Genomic DNA, 17,801 nt, shown 5'->3' on the forward strand with positions numbered 1-17,801 from the left:
TTTAAACGTGAACATTTAAAAACTTTTTATTTTTTTTTTTTTTTTTTTTGGATTGTTTAAATGAACCAACCCCATATTCTCCTTTTCTCTTCTTTCTCTCTTCTCCACCTGTCTTTCCCCCCTTTTCATTTCCCCTCCTCTTTTTCTCCTTCCTTCCTCCTTCCTTCCTTCCTTCCTTCCTCCTTTTTTATTTTTCCCCTCCTCCTCTTCTCCTTGGGCCCCCCCCTTTCCATTTTTCCCCCCCCCTTTTTCCCCCTGCAATCCTACCCTTTCCCCCATCCCCTCTTTTTTTCCCTCTTCCTTTCTCCCCCTTCTCTTCCTTCAAAATTTCTCAACCTTACACCTCCCCCCCTTTCCCTCCCAGGCCCCCCCCCATTTTTTTCCACCGAAAGAATTTCCCCCCCCCCTCCTTTCCACCTGACTACCCTCCCTCCATTCCATCTAAATAATTATCCTTTAGTGTTACGCAAAGGACAGGATCCTAAGTGCAGTTTCACGTTATCTTGGAAGTCGCCATAAACCCCTTCGTAATTTTTATCCGTTCTGATTTGATTGTTATTGGGGTTCTTGGGGGATAAAGCCTGTTGTAATGATTTAAAAGAACGATTTAAATTAGTTTTTATGGTTTTTATATATAAAAAAGGTTTTCTAGGGTATCTCCAATTTTTTGGGGATTAGTTTATTTTAAGGAAGGTAAGAAAATGTTAAAGATAACCTTAAATTAGTTTGACATGCTTGTAAAAAGGTGGGGAAATTAAGTGTTTTTAAACATTGTTCCCTCTTTTTAATTCTTGAAACAGAAGTGTTCTAGAAAAGAAATTTTGTTTAAAAAACAAAAAGTACACAGGCTTTTATTTTAATTTAAATGCTTCATGAAAATTTTGCTTTTTCACTTTGAAATTATTCTTTAAAAAAAGTATATCTGGCATTTTTTTTTGCTTTTCTTGTGGTTAGTGCCTATCAAAAATAAATTTTATTTTGCGAGATCCAGTTTCTGCTTCTGGCAATCTTGTAGGGTAATTCCTACTTTAGAAATGTTTAATGGTAAATTGGGCCTTTTTTTTTTTTTAATTTTGATACTAATATTTATTATGTTATTTTGTATTTGTTGTTACTTCTCTCTCTCCTCTCCTCTCTCTCTCCTTTTCTCTCTCTCTCTCTCTCTTCCTCCCCCCCTCTTTCTCTCTCTCTCTTCTCCTCCTCTCTCTCCTCTCTTCTCCTCTCTCCCTTTTCTCCCTCTTTTCCCCTTTCCTTCCCCCTCCTCCTCCTTTTTCCTCTTCCCCCTTTCCCCTTCCTCTTTCCCCTTCCTCTTCTTCTTCCTCTTCCCCTTCCCTTTCCCCTTCCCCTTCCTCTTCCTCTTCCTCTTCCTCTTTCCCCCCTCCTCCTCCCCTCCTCCTCCCCTCCTCCTCCTCCTCCTCCTCCTCCTCTCTCTCCCCTTTATCCTTATCCTTATCTATCCTCCTCCTTTCCCCCCCTCTTCTTCTTCCTCCTCCTCTCCTCCTCCTCCTCCTTCTTCTTCTTCTTCTTCTCTTCTTCCTTCTTCTTCCCTTTTCTTCTTCTTCTTCTTCTTCTTCTTTTTCTTCTTCTTCTTCTTCTTTCCTCCTCCTCCTCCTCCTCCTCCTCCTCTTCCTTCCCTTCCTCTCTTTTCCCCTTCCTCCTCCTCCCTCTCCTCCTCCCCCCTTCCTCCTCCTCCCTATCTCTTCCCCCTCCTCCTCCCCCTTCCTCCTCCTCCTCCTCCCCCCTCCTCCTCCTCCTCCTCCTGCCCATCTTCCTTTTCCTGCCCTTCTTCTTCCACCTACTCCCCTTCCCCTCTTCTTCCTCTTCCTCCTACTCTTCCTTCTCCTTCTTTTCCTCCTCCTCCTCCTCCTCCCCCTCCCCCTCTCCTCCTCCTTCCCCCCCTCCTCCTCCTCCTCCTCCTCCTCCTCCTCCTCCCCTCCTCCATTTTCTCCATCTTTTCTCTCTTCTCCCTCTCCCACTTCTTCTCTTCCTCGTTCATCATTAATCATCCAAGTTATCCCTATTTTTATTCTCCTAGCATCGTGCAGCGCCGTCCTCTCCTTCCCCCTTCCCCTTCCCGCTTCTCCTTTCCCTTCCCGCTTCTCCTTTTTCCCTTCCCGCTTCTCCTTTCCCTTCCCGCTTCTCCTTTCCCTTCCCCTTTCCCCCTTCCCGACCAAACCAAAAAGAAAACCGTTCAGCACGGGGGTGGGTTGGGAATCCTCAATTCGAGAGGCGACAATGGTGGGGTTTTCCCTGGGCATTGGGTGTCGCCTCCCCCTCGTTTCGCTCTTTGGGGTTTTTGCATCTCGTCCTCCAGGCTCGGTTTTCGGTTCGGCTGTTGGTCGCTGCTCCGAGATTTGTTTACAAGGGGATGTGGCAGCTGTTTTGGGGGAAAGGGAGGGGGGTGGGTTTTTTGGGGTTGGGGCGGGGTGGGGGATGAGGGGGGGGTAAAGGACGGGGGCGGGGGGGAGGTGAAGGATGGGGTGGGGGGGGGATTAAAAAGTCAAAAGGATTGAGAGAAGGTTAAAGAGAAAAGTGGGGTTATTTGGGGTACTAGAGTCAAACGAATCAAAGGGGAGGGGCGTATAATGAGTCCATTTATAAATTTCAGTTCATTCCTCTCTGCTGTGATTTCGTAATTATTTCATCCCCAACGTGAGCTGGTGTCCCGTCTCAACTAAGTTTTATGGATTGATAGGGTTTGGGAGAGATGGTAGGCAACTATGGATAGATGATTGATATATGGGTTTGTGGTAGATAAATAGCAGATAGATGATATGTTTTCGGGTACATAAACGCTGGCGGCTACTGGCTGGCTAACTGTGGCTAACTAACGGGGTGGCTAACTGGGTGGGTAAATGGCTGGGTGGGTGGGTAACTGGTGGGTAACTGCTGGCTAACTACTGGCTGGCTAACTAACTGGCTGGCTAACTAACGGCTACTAACTGGGTGGGTAAATGGGGGCTAACTGGCGCTAACTGGCTGGGAGGCAAGCACAGGGAGACCCGCACCAAGCACAGACTACTTTTCCCACGGCAGACCGAGGAGGGGCAGCGAGGGGGTTTTCTTCCGCGCTCACACAAAAGGAGTCGTTTTGATACTTTGTCGTAGTGGGCATTGCTGTTTGGGGATTTCGGAAGACATCTGGTGGCTCGGCGGGGCGTAAAATTTGGGGCTTTTGCTTAACTCCGTTTTGGGGTTTTTCTTCATTGTGGTTGTTATGGGTGGGGTGACACGCAAAGTCCGTCGTATTGATATTGAAAAAAAAAAAAAATGGTTTCAGGATCGCAGAATTGGAGTTTTCCTTATTTTTTCTTTCGTTTTCAAATAATTGGGGGTTCTGTTCTCCGAAATTTTAAATTATTTAAACCCTTTGTTGTATCCAAGAACGGATGAGAGTTCTTTGATGTAGAGGTGAAAAGGGCCATGGTTTGAAAGTTTCCCCTTTTAACAAAAAGATGGGGTGGGGAAAAAAAGGGCAAAATTTAAACCCGATATGTCTGATTCTTTTAAAATTTTGCCCCTCCTTTTTTCTTGAATTTAGTGTTCCTTTTCTGTAAAAACTCAAACTTGATTCTGACACTGTTAGCCGATGCCACACGGTCCCGTCTTCTTCTGCCTCTTTTCTGTTTTTCTTCATTCTTTTTTCTTTTCTTTTCTTTTTTCTTTTTTTCTCTTTTTTTTTTTTTTTGGGTTTTTTTTTTTGCTTTTTTTTCCTTCTTCTTTCTCTTGCTTTCTTTTCTCTGCTTTCTTTCTCTTCTTTCTTCCTCTCTTTTCCTCTCTCTCTCTCTCTCTCAATCTCTCTCCTCTCTCTTCCCTCTCTCTCTCTCTCTCTTGGTGTTGTTTGTTTTTTGGTTTTTTTTTGTTTTGGGTTTTTTTTTGGTTTTCTGGGTTGTGTCTCTCTCTCTCTCTCTTTCCCTCTCGTCTCTCTCTTTTGTCTTTCTCCTCTCTCTCCTCTCTCTCTCCCTCTCTTCTCTTCTCCTCTCTCTCTCTCTTCTGTTTTGTGTCTCTTCTTCTCTCTCTCCCTCTCTCCCTCTCTCTCCCCTCCTCTCCCCTCTTCTCTCTTTCTCCCCCTTTTTCTCCCTCTCTTTCTCTCTCTCTCTCTCTCTCTCCCTTCTCTTCCTCTCTCTCTCCCCTTCCCCCTTTTTTCCCCCTTCCCCGTCTCTCTCTCTCTCCTTTTCTTTTTGTGTCTCCTCTTCTCTCTGTGTCTCCTCCCCTCTCTCCCCCTCTTTCTCTCCCCTCTCGTCTCCTCCTCTTCTCTTTTTCCCTCTCTTCTCTCTCTCTCTGTGTTGCTCTCCCCTTCTGTTGTCTCTCTGTCTCTCTCTCTGTCCTCTCTCTTGCCCTCTTCTCGGGTCCTGTCTCTGTCTCTGTCTCTCTGTCTCTTTCTCTCTCTGTCCCCCTCTCTCTGTCTTCTCTCTGTGTCCCCCCTGTCTCTGTCTCTGTTTTCCGGGTCTCTTCTCTTTTCTTCTCCCCCTCTCCCCTTCTCTTCTCTCTCTCTTCTCTCTCTCTTCCCGTTCCCTCCCCTCTCCTCTTTTTTTCTCCCCCTTTTCTTTTCTCTTTTTCTCTCTTTTCTCTCTCTTTCTCTTCTCTCCTCTTCTCTTCCTCTCCCCTTTTTCTCTTCCCCTTCTCTCTCTCTCTCTCTCTCTCTCTCTTCCTCTCTCCCTCCCCCCCCCCTCTCTCTCTCTCTCTTCTCTCTCTCTTTTAGCTTTTTGTCCCTTTTTATTTGAACGGACTAAAACCTTTTCCCTCTTCACCTCCCCCCTCCCCTCATACCCCCTCCTCCCCTTCCCCCTCCCCCTTTCTTCTCTTTTCCCCTCCCTACCCCATCCTTATTCTCATTCTCATTCCATTCTCATCCCTCTCCCCCCCCCCCCTTCCCTTTTTCAACCCTTTTTTCCCCCCTTTCCCTCTTTTGTGTACTCATCCCCCTCCCCTCTTCCTTCTCTCCCTATCTGCCCTCCTTTCCCCTTTTCGAAATCTTCTCACCCACTTCCCCCCCCCCCCTTACCCTATCTCCCCCTCCCCACTCCACCCCCCCCTACCCCACCCACCCCCCCGCCGTACTCCCCTCCCCCCTCCCCACCCCCCCCGCCGTACCCACCCCCCCCCCCACTCCACCTCCCCCCCCCCAACCCCCCCCACTGCAACTCCCCACCCCAAAGCGGTCCTGGGGGCTAAATCGCGAATGGGGGAAGGGAAATTAAGATAGTACTGCGTAGCGTCCCCTCGCCTGCCCTTTGACAGCGGGTGGCACTTTTATGGGGGTGAGTGGTGGGAACACTCTTCACGTCAGGTTTTTTTAAACCCTGGTCTTTCTTACACTTGCACATTGTTGTGTGTGTGTGTGTGTGTGTGGGGTGTGTGGTGGGTGTGTTGTGTGTGTTGGGGGTGTGTGTGTGTGGTGTGGGTGTGTGTAAAAGGCTATCATCCTTAGTAAAAGGGGGTGAACAGAGGTAGTTATACTTGTTAAGGGCTTGACTCTTTTTTTTCTGGGGTTTGATCCAAACGCGTATAAAACAAAAAGACATGTTATTTTATAATCGGGCCGCCGGGGGTCAGGGTCACTCCCAGAGAGAGGGCAAGCGCCCTTGGCGGTGGTAGTTAGCACGAACTCCCCCGGAGGGAGCGAGGGGTGCCCTACCCGTCGGTGCTTAAACACGAACCCCCGGTCAAACGGGGTCGTATAAATGTGACCTCCGCCCTCGCTGAGCGGTGGTCTTATTTGGGACTTTTGGGTCCACGTAAAACCCCACGGGGGTCCCTGGTAACAAAATAAATTATCCACATCCTGTAACAAAAATAAAATTATCCACATCTTATTTCTCGGCCACCTACTGGGCCCCTCGCCCTCGAGGCCCCTTTCGGGGTGACCTAATTTGGCTGGTGTCCCGTTCTCGGCGTTGTCCGGGTTCATTTTCGTGGCTGCTCTCCATTTGTCTTCATCCTCCTGGTCCCGGGTGAAAATCTGCTCGTCCTCGATAACCCACACGTCCTCGAAAGTCTCGCACAGGCCTCCTTGTTCAGATTTGTCTTGACCTCCTCGTAGTCCTGGCCCGGCCTAACCGGCGGCGTCCTGTCCACACGTCCTCACAGATCTCGTCCAGGGCCTTCTCGCGTCCCATCCCCGTAATCTTCGTCCGGTCTAAAAGGGCGTCGGGGCGGGGGGGCATCTCGGGGCGGCTTATACCTCGCTACGACTCCTGGAGTTTACCCGGGTCTCAGGCGTCCGCCAGGCGTCGCCTTGCATTCTGGGGCGACTGGTACCTTTTCTGACGAAAACTTGGTCCCTGGGCCCATGGCATCTTTTTTGATGACGTCCTTCTCACGCATCCAAGGGGCCTCCTTCGGTGCCGTGTCGGTCCGACTCAATATAAGTCGGGGACCGATCATACACTAAGGGCCAGAGTAAAGAAAAAGAAAGGGAACAAGAAGATGGGGTGGTAAATTTCCACTAGCCGGTTATTCTAACAAATTTTACGGTTTTTTTTAGTTGGTTTTTTAAATTATTTTCGTCTTTTTTTTCATTTTGGTTTTTTTTTCAAAGGTAAAAAGAAAATAGAAAAGGGAGATTCATAGCGTCCGCATAGACCCTATTTTTAACACCAAACCCTCTTATAGATATAAAAATAAGGGAAGACATCGGGGTCCGCGGAAAATCTATTGAACCCTATCTCACACAAAAGAAATAGATTAAATTTTACACAGACAGCGCAGACAAAATTGCGGGCTAAAAAGATAAATCTTTACCCGGCACTGACAATGAAAAGGGGCATGTCTTTTATCCTGTGGGAGTGAGCTGAAATTTTGTGGTATCTGTGTGGTGCAGCTATCGTTAATGAGAGGGAAACGAAGTGACCTCACACAGAAGAATCACAAACACGAATATTCGTTCACTATAAAAAAACTGAAAAAAATTAGCAAAGCTACTATTTAAGATTATTTCAACTACCACATTGAAATTTAAAATATAAAATGCGACAGAATTACCATGAAAAGAAAGGTGACAAAAAAAAAAATATTCGCCAAATTTTTTCAGCAATCTTTTCGGGTCAGAAAACTGAACTGCCGGGGACTTTTCTAGCTTTGCACGTCAACTTCTAAAAATCAATAACGGGGGATCCCATACCCAAAAGCCGTTAGACTGAAGCGACTCGGCAGGAAAATTTAAAATCCTGCCTCTTGGGATCTTAAAGGGCGCTCGCAAAATTTCCCGAAAGGGTATTAAAATTTACGAATCCACAAACGCTTGGGGGGGGCCCAAAAAAGCAACGACTTGAAGGGTAGAAAGGGGTGATAATAAGCGAATAATGATTCTAGCTTAAACCCTAGTCCTACATTAATTTTAAATCGAACCGCGGGTCAACCGATCAAAGGGGGCCAACGAACAATAACTTTACTCTCGAACGACGGAGCGCAGATCTATTACTTTTCCAACCCCGGGGCAATATCGGGGAACCTGTGCACTATGATATGGGGGAAGACCTACGCATATTCAAATAAAGAAATTTTTTTGTTTTCCCTTACTACTTCGTTCTAGCGCCGATAAACGTGTCCCAAAAAGCAATGTAACAATGATCTCTAAAATACCCCGCCGCCCCGCCGGGGAAAAAAGAAAGTGAGGTCGGCAACCCTTTTTTTAAAACCCAAAGTGAACCGCAAAAGAAAAAAAGGGAAGGTCAGGTCGGGCGCGGGGTTGGGAAAGAATAAAATGAAATATTTGTATAAGATAAAATCACGAAAGCGTTAATCGTTGCAGAGAAAAAATATAAATCTCTAAAAAAGAGAGAAATAAATTTTCTTAACTAAAGAAAGATATTCATGTTATTGTCACTCCGATGCACGGAAATACGATCTGGTGGGAAAAATAGTGGAGAACGTCCATTTTTTGTCCTTAGCACCTTTAACCCCAAAAAAAAAAAAAAAACGCAACACATGTTGGGGGAAAGGGAAAGAAAAAAGAAAGGGGCCCAAAATGTACTTCGTGTTTTTTTTTTTTACCTGTCTTGAACGGTCGAGCGGATTTTCTTTGGAGATTTGCGTTCATCTGCGAGCCGGAAGGGCGCACGCCCCTGCCACCAAATTGTAAAAAGGCTACATCCTTAGTACTGTGAACAGAGGGGGTTTACTTGTTTAACGGCTTGACTCTTTTTTTCTGGGGGGGAGGGGTTTTACCACGCATATAAAAACCAAACTTCTATTTAATCGGGGGCCGCGCGGAGGTCCGGGGGCACTCCCAAGAGAGGCGGAGCTACCTTAGTGCGGGGGTAGCTTAGCAAACTCCCCCAGGGAGGCAGAGGTGACCCCACCCGTCGGTGTTCACCAACTCCCGGGCAAACGAGGTCAATATAAAAAGTGACCTCCGCCCTCGCTGAGCGGGTGGTTTTTATTTGGGGCTTTGGATCCACGTGGAAAAAAACCCCCTGGTCCCCTGGTAACGAAATGAAATCCAATCCTGTACAGAAAAGAATTATCCACATCTTTAGTGTTGTTTGTGTGTGTCTGTGCTGTGTGTGTGTTTTGGGGGTTTTGTGTGGTGTTGGGGGCATATGTTAATAGTGTGTGTGATTGTGTGATATTTTTAAAGATGATTACAATACCAGTACTATTGGTGACAATTGTAAAGTGGGCGTAGTAATATAAATTGTTTTTTTTGTTTTTTTCCCTTATTATTGTATTTTTTTTATCATCCTCCTCCTAACTTTTCTTTCTTCTTCTTCTTTGTATGTATGTGTGCGTGTGCGCGTGCTTGTTTGCTTGCTTTTTTGCTTGCTTGCTTGCATGCGAGCGAATGCATTAAAATTGCTGCTTAAAGAAGCACAGGGGTCGGCCCCTGTGGAAAAACGGATTTGGGGCATTGTCTGCGGTCGCGAGGTTTTTTACAAAGCGGGGGGGAGGAGGGAAAAGTGGCCCTGGGGTGAATGGGGGGGCGTGTGGGGGGCGTGAATGGACGGGGGGCCATTGTTTTTGTTGTCTTCTCTGTTGGTCTTTCTCGTCTCTTTGTTTCTGTTTCTCTCCTTAAAAACTTCGGTATGTATATATATATATATATATATTTAAATATAATTATGTATATTGTATATGTATATATTTATGTATATTGTATATGTATATATATCCCTGCATATATTAAGTATGTATGTTTGTATATATACATATACATATAATGTGTGTATTTTTATATATACATACAAACATAAATACAAAACAATATATATATATATATATATATACATATATATATGAAATTAATATACTTTAATTATATATATATATATATATATATATATAAATTTTAAATTATATTATATTATATATATATATATTTTATATATATATATATTTTATGTATGTATACACACACACACACACCACACACACACACACACCCCACACACACACACACACACACACACACACAACACAACACACACACCACACACACACACATATATATATATATATATATATATATATATATATATATATACACATATATACATATATATGTTTATATACAGTTTTACATAAATCTGACAGTATTCTGTGATACTGTAATTGTACATGGTAAAATAGGATTATAAATCACACATCATGCAAAATATATTACTTTGATATGCTTTTGCCACTGTGTTTACATAACACTGTTATTTGTTTACGACAGTTTTACATTGTAAATTTAGGATATAGTACGAGTATATCTTCCAATGTATGAAATTAAATATTCACATAGTTCTTTGTAACTCATGTTAGGTGGTGTGAAAGGCTGTATCACATGACATTCCGAGATATAGTGCTCAAACGTTCGCTTGTTTTCTTCATTACCCAGTCGACATCTAGATTCATCTACAGAGTCGAATCTCCTGACAAACTCCACGTGGTGATTTATTGAAAAGGTGGTGCCGCTTCCCGTAGAGTTGTGTCATGAGATCCGACTCTGGCTAAGAATCCTTCTCCACTAGGGCTACATGATCAAAATAAACAGGTATGGCATGGTCGTGCAGGTGTTGAAATTAAGCCACGGTGATAATGATAATGATGGAAATTATAGTATTTGCATTGATGGGGCATTATCATAATTACTGATGATAGTTAGTTTTGTTCGGTTTTTTTTCCATATTAAATAATAAAAAAATGATATTTTTGCCATGAATTTAGTATATATAGGCCTAAACTTTCGCATTTTGATACGAATAAAATGAAAGCATCGTTTCCCTTGAAAAACAAGTTAGAAAAATTCGTTTTTTGAATAGAAACATATGAAAGAATACTGAAGATAGGATAGGAAATAAAAGAAAAATTACTGAACCGCGTCAGCGGAAAAAATTTCCCCATAAGGCATTTTAGACATTTTTATTATACGATTTTTTGCGGTCGTATTTTTTTTTTGGGCGAATTTAAAAAATTTTCTTTTTTTTTTTTTTCAAGATATTGCGATTGAGTGCAAAAGCATTTGTTGCGGTTGTTTGTTAGCTTGTGTTTCTAAGGCAAAATAAGGGGGGTTTTTATGTTTTGTTTGCTTGTATTTGTGAAACTGTGTTTTTTTGTGTTTGTATATTTTTGTGCATTTTCGTTGTTTATGTCTTTTTGTTCGGTCCCCCCACTCCGCCCCCCCCCTTTTCTCTCTCTTTCCTCTTCTCTCTCTCTCCTCTCTCTCTCCGTCCTCCTCTCTCTCCTCTCTCTCTCTCTCTTCTCTCTCCTTTCCTCCTCTCTCCTCCTCCTCTCCCTTCTCTAGACCAACTTTCGGTAAAATTTCTCGCGAATTTTTTTTTATTTTTTTGCGGGTTAACATGATAATAATCGTAATTGCGTGCTCTCTTTCCCTTTCGCTCACTTTCCTCCTCGCTTTTAACTGCCCTTTTATTATTCTTTCTGATTCAAATAAAGGGATTTTGGTTTTTTTAACTTTTTGGGAAGGAGGATTTTTGCTACGGGAAAATGTGACCGTTATTATTGGTTTTTTCAAAGATTATTTTACATTAAGTCTGCTTTGCGTTGAATCACGTTTGAAAGGGGGAGTTTCCTTGTTTCACGGGGGCATGACGGGAGCATTCCGCATATAGTAGAGAGGAAAGTGCTAGGTTACTGATTACACACACACAACTACTACATACACCTGACAGCTCTGTCTCTCTCTTCTCTCTCCCTCTTCCTCTCTTCTTCACTCTCCCCCCCTCTGTTCTCCCCTCTCCCCTCTCCCCTTTCTCTCTCCTCTCTCTCTCCCCCTCTTCTCTCTCTCTTCTCTCTCTCTCGTCCTTTTCCCCCCTTTTCCCTCCTCCTCCTCCCTCCCCTTCTATTTCATATAGATTTTTTTTTTCGTGATAACGGGAGATTCAGTCCTGGTCAGCACGAAAATTGTTTTGAGTTGGCACTAGAGAAATCCCAGTGCTGATCAGCCCTTATACCTGGAAAAAAAATTATAAGGGAATGAATCAGTAAACAAATAAATAAAAGAGGAAGAGAGACGACAGATTGAGAATGTGAATGTAAATGTGTTGTGTGTGGGTGTGTGTGTGTGTGTGTTGTGTTTGGTGTGTGTTTTTTGGGGTGTGGTGTGTTGGGGTGTGTGGGGGTGTGTGTTACAAAATGTCTCCGTTTTATTGCATTTTTTTTATATTTTTTAAAAATTGTCTTGATTGCAGTAAAAATTATAATTTTTTTTTTTAAACGTGCCTCTTGTATTTTTCTATTTATTTATTTATTTATTTATTTTTTATTCTGTATTCATTTTTTATCTTTTTTTTTGACCGAAGTCATCATTGTCCAGACTTCAAAACTTGAAAAACTAAAATTTAAAAATTGGGTGGGGTCGTCCTGCAGCTTTAGCAGCAGTAGAAATGCCGTCGTAAATGGCTCTCTAAATATCATTGAAAAGGAGGAAAAATTTTGACACAGAAAGTACAACCGCGTATTTAAACCAACTCTCCCCCTCCCCCCTGCCCCCCCCCCTCCCCTCCTCCCCCCTCCCCTCCTCCCCCCCCTCCCCTCCTCTCCCTCTCCCCCTCTCCCTCTCCCCCTCTCCCCTCCCTCTCCCTTCCCTCTCCCCTCCCTCTCCCTCCCCTCCTCTCCCTCTCCCTCCCCCTTTTCCCTCTCCCTCAAGTCCCCCTACGGCCATGTACAAAATCGTTTTGGTCATTCGCAAGGCCCAAATTACGCAAGTCCTGTAACTTGGAACCCCCAATAAAGCTATACATTTTCTAAAAAAATTTTCATTTCTTTTTTTTTACTGGGTTTTTGCTTACATTATCTTAGTATAACTATACCATATTTGTATATGTGTATTATATCATATATAAATTTATATATATTATAATTATATATATATATATATACACACACTCTATATAAATATTATATATATAATTTATATATATTTATTATTATATAATTATATATATATAATGTATTTTATATATATATTATATTTATTTATTATAATTATTTTTTTATATATATTATATATTTTAAATAATAATATATATAATATATATTATGATTTTAATATGCTTTGTATGTGTATTGTACACACACACACACACACACACCCCCAAACCACCCAACACCACACACCACACACACCCCACAACACACACACACACCCACACACACCCACACACAACACACACCACAAAACCACACACACACAACACACCCAAAACAACCCCACCCCAACCCCCACTCCCCCCCCACCCCCCCCCCCCCCCCCCACCCCCACCCACCCACCCACCCCCAAACCCCCCCACAAAAACCAAAACCCCCCCCCCCCCCAAAACAAAACCAAAACCCCCATTTCCTTCCTTTTCCCCTTCCATTCCAAACCTTCCTCCCTACACTTTTTTCCTTTTTCCCTCACCCCTTCCTCCCCTTTTTCCTCCTTTCTTCTCCTTTCATCTTTGTCCTTTCTTTTTCCTTTTTACCCTCCCTTTCCTTTTTTCCCTCCCTTTCTCCCCCCCTCCTTTTTCCCTCCTCCCTTCCGGGTTTTCCTCCCCTCTTCTCTGTTTCCCCCTCCCCCCTTTTCGCTCCCCCTCCCCCCTTTTCCGTTTTTCCCCCCCCCCTCTTTTTTTTTGTTCTCCCCCCCCCTCCCCTCTTCTCTGTTCCCCCCTCCCTCTTTTTCTGTTCTCCCCCTCCCCCTCCCCCCCCTTCTCCCCTTTCCCCCTCTTGTTCGTTTTCTCTTCTTTTTCCTTTCCCCTTGTCTCCCAATTTTCATTTTTTTTTCCATTTGTTTTGTTTTCAAACCCTTTCCCCTTTTTTAAAGATCCCCAACTAATGGGGTTTTAAATTTAAAAAGTTTTCCCCCCCCCTTTCTTTTTTTTCTTTTCCTTCCTTTTTCCTTCCCCTTTTTTTTTTTGTTTTATCTCCCCCCTCCCCTCTTTTCCCCCTTCCTCCCCCTCTTCCCTCCTCCCCTCTCCCCTTCCTTCCTTCTCCCTTTTTCCCCCCCTTATTCCTTTTCCTCCTCCCCCCCCTCTTTTTCCCCCTCCTCTCCCCCCTTTTTTTTCCTCCTCCCTCCCCTTCCCCTTCCCCTCTCTCCGTCCCCCCCCTCTCCTTCTCTCTCCTTTTCCTTCCTCACCTTCCTTCCTTTTTCCCTTCCTTCCCTTTTTCTTTCTTCCTCCCTTCCCTCCCCTTTCTCTCCCCCTCCTCCCTTCCCTCCCTCCCCCCTTCCCCTCTCCTCTCCTCTCCTTTTCTTCCTCCTTCTCTTCTCTTCTCTTCCCTCTTCCATTTCTCTCTCTTTCTCCTTCCTTTTCTCTTCCTCCTCCTTCCCTCCCTCCTTGCCTCCCTCCCTCCTTCCCTCTCTTCCTCATCTTCTCCTTATACCCTTCAGTGCCGTTTCCTCGAAGTGCTCAAGTGTTGCCATCCGCCCCGTTACAATAAGCGAGCGATACGGCACTAGGGAACTCATCGTCGTTAATGTCTGTTTCTTTGAGCTGCCACGTTTTCCCTTGGCTTTCGGGAAGGAAGTTTTAACACGTCGCTGATCATTGTTTTTTGGGGGGTGGGTGGGAAGGGGGAGTAGAGGAGTGGTGGGGCTGGGGGGAGGGGTGGGAGAGAGGGTAAGGAGGATGAGGAGGGGAGAGGAAGGGAGAGGGAGAGGGGTGGAAGGAGGGGGAGGGAAGGGGAAGATGGATGGGAGTGAGGTGGAGGGGAGAGGGAGACATAGGGAGAGGAAGGGCGAAGAATGAGGGTGTAGAAGGGAGAGCATGGAGGGGTTGGAGTGGGAGAGGAGGAGGGAAGGATAGGAGAAGAGTAAGAGGAGGTCGATGGATAAGAGTGATACCAAAACTTTTGGTAAAGGAGGTTGATAGGAACGGCGTGTGTGCGTGCGTGCGTGCGTGTTGGCGGCTGTCCCTTCTATTATGGGCGTGCATGTGTTTATAAAGCCGAAGAGGACGATCAGGGCGTCCGGGCGGGGTTTAAAGTCACGTTATATTTTTCTATGACTGTGTTATCCAAGTTAGGGAGCCATGATGCCATTGCTGTGTACCCAAGTTTGGACACAAGTTTGACCCAAAATTCGGTTCTGTCTCCGCCCCCGCCCCATCCTTCCCCCCTTCTCCCCCCTACTTCTCCCTGGTCTACCTTCCCGTTAACGCAAGAGGTCACCTGTTATATTGTTATTGTTGTTCTTCATCTGCCACATTGCCTCGATCGAAGTCGTTTTTATAATTCGATTAACTTCGACGAAAAGGGTTCGTTAGGTTGCGTGTTATTCTAGATTAATATTTAAGGTTATCAGGATAGGAGGCTGGAGGAAGAGAGGAAGGGAGAAAATGAGGATGGGGAGGAAGGCGATAAAAACTGATATTAATTGTGGTAGTAATTTGGATTAGATAATGGGGCGAAAGACAATAGTAATGATGATAACGCTAGTAACGCGAGTAACAGGAGTAATGATAATGACGAAAGGCAAAAAAGAATTAGAGCATAAATGGAGAAGAACGAGGAGAATAAGAGAGAGGAATGGAGAGAGAGAAATGGAAACAGAAGGAGAGAGATAAAAGGAAATGAAAGAAGCAAAACTCAAAAAAGGAAGACAGGAAGGAAAATATTCAGCAAGGGACGAGAAGAGAGAGAGTTTTTCCTGCGCACGTAAACAATAAATGAAAATGCAATTAGTGTGAATATATATTGTTGTGCTTGCATGAGAGCGTGCATGTTTTTTTTTCTTTGCTTTTCTTTTTCTTTGTTTTTTTTTACCAATCGGTTTGGGAAAATCGGGGAGTAGGTGAAGGTGAATCGGAGATGGAGCGTTGGACTGGGTTAAGGACGAGGATGAAAATACGTGGAGAAAGGGGAGGAAGAGGTGGAGGTGGGCTTTAGGAGAAGGAGGTGGGGTGGAGGTGGAGGAGGTGGTTGGGATGGGTGGGGGTGGGTGGGGGTGTCTAGGTATGGGTGTGGGTAGAAAAGGGAAAAAGGAAAAAGAGAGGGAGCCGAGAAAGGAAGGGGAGGAAGGGAGGAGGAGAAGATGAGGGGGAAAGCAGGAGGAGGAGGAGGAGGAGCAGGAAGTTAGAGGAGAAAAAGGGGAAAGGGTATGAGGTTGAGGTGGAAGTGGACAAGAAGTGGAAAATTTGAAAAAGGGGGAAATGGAGAATGAAAAGGAGGAAGTGGAAAATGAAAGGATGAAGTGGAAAATGAAAAGGAGGAAGTGGAGAATGAAAAGGAGGAAGGGGAAAAATGAAAGGAGGAAGTGGAAAATGAAAGGCCAAGTGGAGAGAAAAAAGAGGAGGAAATAGAGAAGGGAAAAGAAGAGGTGGAGGAGGTTGAGGAGGAGGTGGAGGTGGAGGTGGGAAGGTGGAGTGAGGTGGGGTGGGGTGGAGGTGGTGTGGGGTGGGGTGGGGGGGGTGGTGGTGGTGGGTGGTGGTGGAGGAGGTGGAGGTGGAGGTGGAGGGGGAGGTGGAGGTGGAGGGGTGGTGGTGGTGGTGGTGGAGAGCAGGCAAGAGCCCCGTTCTTTTGAATTTTTTTTTTCCTTTAACCTACTGTAATCTACGCCTGGATTACTATCACGTGAAATACGTATATATTATATTCAACGCAGAGTAGTTTTAAAAAAACGCGGATCCCCACACAACTCGAATAAGATGCGCAGCGGGGGTTTAGATAAAGCAAGCGACAAAGAAAACATTAAGATTGAAAAGGGCATTATTATTGGGGATAAATAATCACACCTGGCAACCGCTCTGCCGTGGGTGCGGTGGGGGGGGGTGGGGTAAGGGGGAGGGGGGGGGCCCTCGAGATCCTCCGTGCAGGGAACCCTCCTAGCGCTCAGTTCGGGGTTTTATTCGCTTGAGAGTGAGGAGTCCGTACGCGTCCCACCCAGCACCTTATCTGACTTAAACTCTGTCCCGTTTGACGCAATTTTACAGGTAAAGTTTTGATTTATTATTTTTTTGGTCCCTCCCCCTTTGTTCTTTTTTCAGATAATATGATATGGTTTTTTTTGTGGTTAGATTTTTCGTGATATATGTATTTTTTTATTTTTGTTTTTTGAAATAGTCTGTTAGAAGATCGTCTTAAGGGAGGATGCATTTCATGTCGTTTTATGAGATAGTGGGTTCCTTCCGCCTGAAGATAAGGAATGTCGAGCATCACATTAGAATTTGCATATTCAAATGCAAGCTGAAAATTGGTGACATTTTTTACGCGAAAAAAGAAACAAGACTATTTTTCATGAGAATTTTATCTCTTAATACGCGAACGTTTTGAAATGATAAAAGAACAAACAAATAAATAATAAAGAAAAAGAAAATCCGATGTAATAAAGGAATTAAATAAAACACGGGGATTTCGTAAAGATAAACGGATTTCCGATAAGATGCATCAACTTTAGCCAGGAAGCAGTTAGTATAAAACGCTCACAGGTAGATGCCACGAGTGGTCTTGAAAATTGGGGTTGCAGGCCTAATGTTCCAGACTGAAAATTACCAGGTGAGTCACTGGTGATGAAATGATAATTACACGCGGGGATTCGGGGGATGCTTTTTCAGAGCGGCAGAAGCTGGTGCTCCGTGGAATGGGAGGGGGGAGGTGGGGGAGTCCCTGAAGGTGGAGGTGGAGTGTTGGTAGAGGAGTTTTATGAAGGTGGAGGTGGGGAGGGTGGAGGAGTTCGTGAGGGGGTTAGGTGGAGGGGGGGTGAAGAATTCGTAGAGGGGTAGGGGGAGGGTTGGGGTGGAGGAATTCGTGGGAAAGGGTTTAGGTGGGGGGTGGAATTGGTGGAAGGAAAAAAGAATGAGTAGGTGGGAAAAGGGAGTAGATGGGGAAGAGGTAGAAAAGAAAAAGAAGGAAGAGAAAAGGGGAGTGGAAAGTAGTTTTTAAATGGTAATGGTCGCGGATGAGAAGAAAAAAAGAAAGGAGAAGTGGAGGAAGAGAACTGTTATTAGTATGGCTCGTAAATATTGCCTTTGAGTGGATAAAGAGAGAAGAGAATGGCGGAGGGGGAAAGGGGACCACGAGTAACGATGAAAACACGCGGCACCAAGATAATGTGGGGCTGATGACGGTGATGCACGAAAGGCAGATGATATAAAGGGAGACGAGAGAAGGTTCTGCCAGGGTTGATAACAGGGCGAATCTGTAGGAGGGGACAGTCATGCGCTTGTCATTTTCTTGTCATGCGCTTGTCATTTTCTCCGAATGCATGACGTAGGTGGCTATGGGCTTTCATGCGTTTTTGGGCCAGGTTTAAAAAACACACACGGACAAGTACGGCACAGTTGCACCCATACGCACGTGTTTATGCACAATACTCGCAGTTTGGCTTTTTGTATGTTTGTCTGTTTTCCCTTTTCTTGTTGGGGTAGTATAGCCCCCCTTTC

Source organism: Penaeus monodon, chromosome 1 (genome assembly GCF_015228065.2).
Source record: "Penaeus monodon isolate SGIC_2016 chromosome 1, NSTDA_Pmon_1, whole genome shotgun sequence".
NCBI classification, from domain to species: domain Eukaryota; kingdom Metazoa; phylum Arthropoda; class Malacostraca; order Decapoda; family Penaeidae; genus Penaeus; species Penaeus monodon.